The sequence below is a fragment of the Cryptomeria japonica genome, chromosome 11 (genome assembly GCF_030272615.1).
Source record: "Cryptomeria japonica chromosome 11, Sugi_1.0, whole genome shotgun sequence".
In the NCBI taxonomy this organism is placed as follows: Eukaryota; Viridiplantae; Streptophyta; class Pinopsida; order Cupressales; family Cupressaceae; genus Cryptomeria; species Cryptomeria japonica.
Window position 1 is genome coordinate 544,926,174 of NC_081415.1, and position 8,146 is coordinate 544,934,319.

Below are 8,146 nucleotides of genomic sequence, written 5' to 3' on the forward strand. Positions count from 1 at the left end.
TCATACTTTATAGTTGTGCACTACTTTAATTTCTTATTCTCTATTTATCATTTTAAAAAATGTGTAATTGTATTTAGTTACAATATCTACTCCATAATCTAGGCTTGTTTTAAATTAATTAATTGATTCATTTATTTAGCTTAGTTCATTAGAAAATAATTAAATCTCATTTCCTTTCATTTGGAGAACCTATCCAAACTTACATTGCCCTAAGGTACAACTTTGGCACACATTTTTTTTAGATGTGAGTTTTTTACTCGATCCTTCTTTCCTTCTCAAGTTTATGAATTCGTGTTTATGTCAACGTCTCATTATCGTATTTCATTTCCTTCAAGAAATCCTCATTTGAAACTTTTAACGGCTACTATTCAAGCTAATATGACAAAATACCATTCTCACATAGTTAATTAGTGGTGCTAATCCCACATGACACTTGGTTGATTTTCTTCATTATTTTTTATTTATTAGTTTAGACATATGGCTTAGAAGTGCTTAAAGGTAGGTGAAAGAATTAATTATTCAGGAAATCTAAGTGGCATGTCTTTCCTTAGCACCCAACCATCATCCTCTTTCATAATTCATAATTTAACTTCTCTTTATAGTTTGGTATTTTTATTCACAAGATTAAACCTTTTCATATTCCTACTTCACATATTATGCTTACTAGGTATGTAAACTCTATTTTGTTTTTCTTATTCCCATATCACTAATGTTACATTCACTTCCCATGCTCATCCTACTAGTGTTATGTCTATCTAATAGTTCTTTAGTTCCATGACTACATCTCATCCTTATCATGTTGTTATTACCTAGATCATCCCACTAGTCATATGACTAGTTTTTATATCTTGTCATTATATATTTTATGTTCCACCTAAAAGTTTAATGCCAAATACTCAGTTTGTGTTTATTAGTAAGTCATGTGTATTAAAGTTCTTAAAGGAAGGTAAAATAATTAACTCTTCAAATCATCCAAGTGACATGTATCACTTACAACCCAAGCCTCGTCCTATTTTGTGACTCCTAATTTCGCTTGTCTTTCTAGTATGATATTTTCTACTCCTACTTAGATTGAGATCTTCTTATTCCTACTTCACACCTTATGCCTAATAGGTATGTTGGAACTCCATTTTATTATGTCTATTCCAATCCCATTAGTTTTATACCCACTTCCCATGCTCATCCTACAAGTGTTATGTTTATCTATTACCCCACTAATTCCATGACTACACCTCATCCTTTTCATGTTGTTATAATTTCAATCATCCCAATGGTGCTAAAATGGATACTCTCTGGATCTATATATAATCCTATCATTCCCTCTCATGTTTTACCTAGATTCTTGCACTCACTTCCCATGTTTATCCTACTAGTTTTATGTTTATCTCTTACCCCACTAGTTTCATGACTACACCTAATCTTTCTCATATTGTTGTTGCCTCAAAAATCCTACTATTCCTATGACTACTTTTTGGATCCATCTAATCTTGTCATTCCCTCTCATGTTCTAGCTACAATTGTTGTGTCCACTAATTCACACCTTATGCCTAGTAGGGATGCCGAACCTCCATTATATCTTTCTTCTCATCTCACTAGTGTTACACCCACTTCCCTTTCCCACTCTACTAGTGTCCTATTTACAAATTACCACTTAGTTGTGTTTTTAATCCCTTAAAGTATATAAGTTCTTTTTGTCAAATTTTTTGGAAGAGATTCTCGTGTTTGGTGAAAATTGGGAGTGGTTAGAACCATTTTTGGTACTCAACACCCAATTCCAAGCCTATATTAAACATTTGAAAGTGTTTGAATGTAATGTTAGTCAATATTTAATAATGGTTTCATAACTCTTGTTAGATTCTAAAATACATTTCAAAAAAAAAATATTGACGAGAGTGGAGTTAAGTTCAATATTCTTTTTGGTATTGTCAAAGACTCTTCCTAGTTTCAAAACTATCATCAAGACCTGAAGTGGTAATGAGAATTTAGTATCTTAAGGGTTATAACTATTAAAAATCCCAAATAATGAATCTTACAAAGAGAAAGAAAATATAGATGTTTAGTTTCAAATAAAGGCCATGTAAATATTATTATAGTTTTAAAACTATTAATAATATTGACAAAGATGAGAAAAGGTTTCATCAATAGATTGGGTGGTTGTGGCAACTAGATTTAAAGCTAAAAAAGGATAGATTGAAGGATTTAATATGTTTTCATGACCACTAAAATTTATGGCATATAAAAGAGAAGGTGTAAAAGCATAACTTAAATACAATAAGAATAAATGTGGTTTTTAATTCCTAACTGCTTGAGGTAATGATGACTAAAAAGTAAAAGAAAACCTTGGAATTTTGGTAAAGAGTTAAACAAGAAGGGAAAGGATTCTTGTTGAACATTATAACACCCACAATTGTTAGCCAACCAAGCCAAGAATCAACCTAAATATTTATTCAAATATTCTATTTTTTTTAAAGTGAGAATTTACAATGAAAAAGGTACTTCCCTACATACATTATATTGTGTCACTCATTGTTCTTGAATTTATTTTTAAAAAAATATTTCCTCCAATGTATTCCACTAAAAATTTGTAATACATAAAGAATTTCTTCTCTCAATCATTATTTTCAATCCTTCTAATTCAAACTTGTTGTTCTCATCTCCAAACCTAGTCAAATTTATTGTAAGCTTAAGAGGAGAATTCACCTAGTGGTGATAAAAATTAATAAATGTCTCTAATATTTCTATGAATTTTTCTTTTCACTACCATACCCTAATAAAACACAAGTTTCCTCACCACCAAATTAGGATAATTTTGTCTAAGACCCTTGTTTATTATTTCTATTTAATAACCTATTTAGAAACCATAAAATAAAAGTATCAAGGCTACAAATTCATGTCAATTTTGACTACACTTTCTCTAGTTGAGAAGAAACCCTTATCGGAAGAAGCATAAATCTGATATGTTGTTGCCCAATAGGATGAGGCATCTGATGAGGATACACTAGATACAAAAAATTACAATGTTAATCAAAATGTGGTTCTTGTCTCCTAGCCTCACAACCCATGAGAAATGTTTGGTTGATTGACTCTAGCACTAGAAAATATATGACTATTAACATATACACTAATTGATCAACCCATTGGAGATTCAGTTTAGATAGTAGACAATAATAAGTATTTTTCAAAAGGAATTGGTGATGTAATCATTCCTCTTGGGATGTGAAGCTACATACTCTTACAAAGGTGTGAGCTATGTTTAGGGTTTGACCACAAATCTCTTGTCTATTAATCGGATTTTGAATCACAAGCTTAATGTGGAGTTCCAAATCAAGGTATCAAATCTTGATTTATCTCATGAGACTGTAGAATCATTTATAGAGCTTTTATGACAAATTAAAATTTGTTTGAACTATATGTAGTTTCATCCTCTATAGTTTCTCTATCTGCCTCTACGACTGAGTCTAATGCTCTCTATAATTATAAATATGGACATATTTCTATTGAATACCTCTATCAACTTAATTCTAAGGAGATGATAAGAGGCATTTCTCATATTTCACATTCCTTGCCAATATTACCTAGATGTCTTGTAGGAAAAAAACATTAGGATCCATTTGAGTTGAGCAAATTCCATGCTAAGGAGAATCTTGAGGTTATGCATACTGATCTATGTAGACCCTTGCTTTCTTCCTTTCAAGGATGCAAGTACTTCCAATTGATCATGGATGACTTGTCTCCTAAAACATGGGTGTACTTTCTCATGAGAAGAGTCCATGATTTTCACACTTTCAAGACAATAATTCTACCATCGAGTTGTCAAGGAGATAGGCAAATCTCTTCTTCTTCTCCACTTAGATCAAGGGTGGAATTCACCTACAAGGAGTTCTTGGAATTCTTGAAGTTTCATTACATCCAATAAAATTTGGTTGTCCCCTATACACCTTAGTATATTGGCATTACAAAGCATTACAATTAGACTATCATGGAGATGGCTAGGTGTATCCTTACCATAGCTAAGTTAGAGGGTTGATTGTGGGAAAAATAAATCTAGATAGTTGTGTATCTCCTTACATATATTTTAGTAGTTGACTACCCCCTATACACCTTAGTAGAATAGCATTGCAATCAAATTGACATGGAGATGGCTAAGTGCATGCTTGCCACAACTAAGTTAGAGGATCGATTTTGGGTAGATGCAATCTAGAGAATTATGTATCTTCTCAATAGTGCTCCTCCATGTATTTTACAAGACAAGTCACCAAAAGAGGTATGGAGTGGTTATAGGCCTTTGATCTCTCATCTTAGAGTATTTGGTTGCATTGCATATATGCATGTCCCAACTAGATGATGAAGAAAACTAATTGCAAGACACTCTAGTGTATCTATTTGTAGTATAGTATTACCTCAAAATCTTATTATCTCATGGACCTTCATACATAAATTATTTATGAGAGTTGATTTGTGTTGTGTGATGAGTCATTTTTTTACTCCTTGGCACATAAGGAAAATCCATCCACCTCTCATAGATTTATGTCAATAAGATGATAAGATAGAGGAATCTTCTCAAAAAGAAGATGAGCTACAAGGAGAATTGTTTGTTGATCTTAGTATTTGGAGAATCATTCTTCAAATAAGGAGTACAATTAGCATCCAAAATGGGTCCAAACCACCATCAAGGACTCCCATCTAGATTCTCTTCTAGATATCTCCTTAGGATCCAAGACAAGAAGCCATACAAGAAATGAGTTGAATCTAGCATTACTGAGTTTATTTGTTGACAGTACTCAACCTTTAATATAAATTGAGATGACCTTGGTTAACCATAGTTGAATAATCCAATGAATGTTGAGTATGACTCCCTAATGAAAAATCAAATATGGGAGATTATCGATCTACCTACATTAAAGAAACTCACTAGGCTATAAATGGGTTTTCAAAACAAAATATAATACAGATGGATCCATCGATATATATAAAGCACAAATTGTTGCAAAGAGATGTTCTCAATACTTGAGAGAATTTATTATGAGGAGACCTTTGTGCCCAATGTGAAGCTCAAAATGATTAGAGTTGTCTACACAACTCTAATGGATGAAATCTTCACCAAATGGATGGCAAGAGTATTTGTGTTTTAAATGAAAATGGAATTGGGGGGTATTAGGACCTAAATCCACCTTCACACAAACATTGGAATATGAAAGCACCTAGAAGAGTGATTTTACTTGACTAACTCTTTTGAAAGAGAGTCAACTGACACTTCTAGGGTTTTTACTCCTGGGTAAAAGTACAAAACTGTGTCACACTTTTATAAAGGAAATGATCAATGTTGATTCATTTTTTTAAAATTAAATCAATAGAAAGTGAAATATATGTTTTGAATTTTGAAATGATGTAAACCAATAGAATTTATATTATTATTTCTATTTTATGTTTATAATTTTAACAAAAATTTAAAAAATTATTTGAATGCAATTTTTTATAAAGTAAACACTATAATTTAGTTGCTGAAAAAATGTTGAAATTGAAGTTACACAAGCCACCACACTTTATTTAGTAAATTTTACCTTTTTTTCTTGATTTTTCTTTTGTATATTGATAACTTGAAACTTTAGTGCATGGATAGATTTTTTACTATTTTTTTATAAATAGATATTTCTCAATAAGTCTAAAAAGTTACGTGTGCTGAAATATAACTCTTTCCAATTCACACCAACTTTTTTCTTAATTATTTATCCAAATTAGAAAATAATTATATCATCTTGACATAGATTCTTTTCTCTACTGCATCATATTTTTTTCAATTTTTTTTAATAAATTTTAGTATTTTTCCTTAACAAGATAATCAACCTTATATTTTAGTGTTGATGACCTACTTTCAATAAAAATAAAATATAAAATATAAAACTAATTAAAATATTAAAATATATATATTTTGGAAAATTCACTTATAGATCTATAAAAGGGTATTTTTAAATTTCAAAAAAAATATTATTTATAAGAGTAGGAGTTGTTGAAACATCGATTTTAATTTTTTTTTGTAATTAGACCAAAAGTAGTATAAAATATACATTTAGTATACACTTTTAATTGGAAAACTTGTAGCCCATATATAACTTAGCTATAATGAATCTATACAGACCATATGTTTGACTAAAATTAATTTTTAGTTAGAATTACTTAAATTCACTTGTGTTGATAAGTTAGCCTGAAATGTGACACAATTTTGTGCTTTTACCCTCCTTCGCTAAAGTACACAAGAAAGTGAATACAAAATATTGTGGCAAACTAGTAAATAGAAGAACTGAGACAATAAGCATAGAAATGAAAGGAGGATTTGACTGTGCACTTTGGTTGACATCTGAAGTTGGACTGACTGGACTAGAGCACTAGAACACCCTGGTCTTCTAAGACTGAGTTGTGGTTAGGAGGTCTGAATCTTGAAGAAGACTAGAATACAACCTTGAAATCTAGAGCAAATCAGGGAGGCCTTGGTCATCAGATAGGGGTGCCCTAACGTTTTGGTCTCTAAGAACCAAGACCAAATTTTGATAGCAAACGTGTACCTATTTCCTAAGTCTTCCTAAATTCTTCTAGCTCCATCGAATACTTGTAGTTGCACCTGTAAAATAGAAAAGGGTAGGGTTGTGGCTATATAGGGGTTTGCATTGGTCAATTCCCTTATTTTGGTGATTTCCACCTCCACAAATAGTCGATACTGTAATTGGAAAAGTGTGTGCTCTTGAATCTTAAGTGTGTCTAAGATTGCTACGAGCTAAAATATAAACTATAGTCCTACTCAAATGTATTAGAGAAAACTCTAAATGATTGTGATGCAAATTCTTTAAATCACAATTAGGATGCAAATATGAAGCTATGATGTAAATCTGAAAACTAATATAATGGAGATCTAAAGCCCAATGTAGAAACACAAAAACAACATAAAATCATACCCAATCCTTTAGGAAGAGGTACAAGCTAATCATTAGTCGATGATTCACTTATTATCCTTCAATCTCATCTTGAAGCTTTCATGGTTGATGAAGATGTTAATGAAGACTTGATAATGGATGAATTTATAGGTAGAAAAAATCACCTAAAAGCATTAGTTTCACCTCATAAGGATCTCCTCTTGAATGCTAGAAAACTAGATTTCTAAATGGGGAAAAGACTTGCCTATATATGAAAGCCTAGACTTGAATTTGATCAAAAGACAACCTAGAATTGATGTATCTTCACACAAAGGAGGTTTTGAATTAGAAAATATCACCAAAATATCCTCTTGAATTTCGGTGAAAAAAGAGTGGGACCAAGATGGTAGGTCATCCTAATCTTGACTATTTTTTTTACTTTCGAGGAATGAAAAATGATGAGGTTCTAATGCCAAATCTAGTATAGTGGCTCAAATCATAATGTATAGGTATGTGGTATGTGCTTTGAAAGTTTAAATTAGGGTAAGATTAGGAATAAATTAGGATAAAATAATAAAAAGGGGTACACCTAGGATCAAGGGACCAATTTTATGATATGTGACTTGATAAAAGAGGACTTAGGTGTAATTAAACTATTAATTAAATACACCTAAATAAGTCCTATAATGCATAATGCAATGGGACACACTAAGGTGAATGCCAACTAAGCGTGGAATTGGACAACCTAATTAAGGGTTACAATTTACGACACTACAGTTTTATTAAATGGTGATCTAGAAGAAGTTGTTGCAAGGTGTGTGCGCTTGGTCTCCTTGTGTTGTGAAATGTAGTGCTCTGGTTTGCGACATGGCTTAACCACCTCCTATGGATTCATTAAATCCCATGGTTGTATCTAGCATTAACAATTCAATCTTTTGGTGCAACGACAATCATATTTCTAACAAATGGTATCAGAGCCTAGGTCATGGGTTCAAACCCCTCGCTTGTGCTGGGGGGGAGGATTGTTGCAAGGTGTGCACCCTTGGTCTCCTTATGTTGTGAAACACAGTGCTCTAGTTTGCAACATGGATTAACTACCTCTCATGGATTCATTAAATCCCATGATTGTATCGACATTAACAAGTCGATCTTTTGGTGCAATGACAACTGTGTTTCTAAACAAAGTATACATTACTTAAACAAAAGGATTCATTGATGAACATCATCCTCACAAGCTATGC